This window comes from Balaenoptera ricei, chromosome 4 (assembly GCF_028023285.1).
Source record: "Balaenoptera ricei isolate mBalRic1 chromosome 4, mBalRic1.hap2, whole genome shotgun sequence".
Lineage (NCBI taxonomy): Eukaryota > Metazoa > Chordata > Mammalia > Artiodactyla > Balaenopteridae > Balaenoptera > Balaenoptera ricei.
In genome coordinates, this window is record NC_082642.1 from 147,147,244 (window position 1) to 147,148,500 (window position 1,257).

Below are 1,257 nucleotides of genomic sequence, written 5' to 3' on the forward strand. Positions count from 1 at the left end.
GTATATTATGCTCCTTGGCACAGTACTGAATAGACAAGGAAATGTTCTTTAAATTCACTATACTTGGCTTCTAAGAAGAAAGCATGCTGTTAAACTACCTACGTTTTGAAGAACCTAGGGTAAGCAATGTCAATACACAAATCCTACCAAAGCCTTTCTGTTCAGGCAAGAAGAAATTCCTTGATCTATGAAGAATATTCTGTAGCATGTACCCAGTGAATCATTTCTACAGTTTTTGAGAATGCTACACAGATTATCTGGGTCATGTTTCATACTACTTATGCCCTTTGCACCTATAATGAATAGCTTTTCTTGGTCTCTGTCCTAAAATTTAAATTCAATATAGAGAAATCATGAGAATGAGGCTTAGGTCCAAGAAGCAAATATCATATAAAGTACCAAATGATATCTTGCATACTTTTGACACAGACATTCTAGTAAGCATTCAGTGGGCATGATATCATTTAGTTGTGACAACCTTCCAATGAATTAGGCATTATCTCCATTTTACAATTAAGAAACTGAGTCGTAAAAATGTTAACTTGTCCCAGGGCATATAGCTAGGAAACGGCAGAATTTGTATTTAAACAAGGCCTAGTCGTAATCCAAGACCAATTCTCTTCCCACTACACTAAATTGTCTACTAAGCATTTCTTCCCATCCCCACACCCGTCTCCATTCCAATACCAAGAGTCTTTAGCCCCTGATTCCACACAATTTCTCTCTATAAAGAGTTCCAATGTGCTCCACGTAGGGTTAGATTAGATACTGGTTTCTTCTTCAGCTAACTTCTCCTTAGGTGAGTGATCACGCTAAGCCTGGAAAGAATGACTGGCTCAGAGGAGTGGAACTCTTCCCTATTTGAGTTACATTGGTAATGTCTGCACTGTGAATGAGTTTCATGTATGCCCGCACGAGTGGCTGTGACTGGAATCCTGAGAAGCTGCCATGCAGATGAAGTCTGCTTACCATTGCCAATGCTGTGTTGCTGTCATTGCTGCTATGGCCAAAAGCTTTATGTCAGTGTTTCTTGCTGCATGGATACTCTGATGTTGTGACTGCCATATGCTCTGTTGCTATTGATGGGATCAAACAATGTTCATTCAACCTCTTTCAGACCTGCCTCAACTACCTCTCAACTCCATCCCTCTACAGAAGCACCTGTGTAAGTGGTGGTTTATGGATTTTAGGTTTAAATCTTCCTTTTTGGGGTGACCTCTGCCTAACCTATTCACAGAGCTGGCAGGTTAATAAACA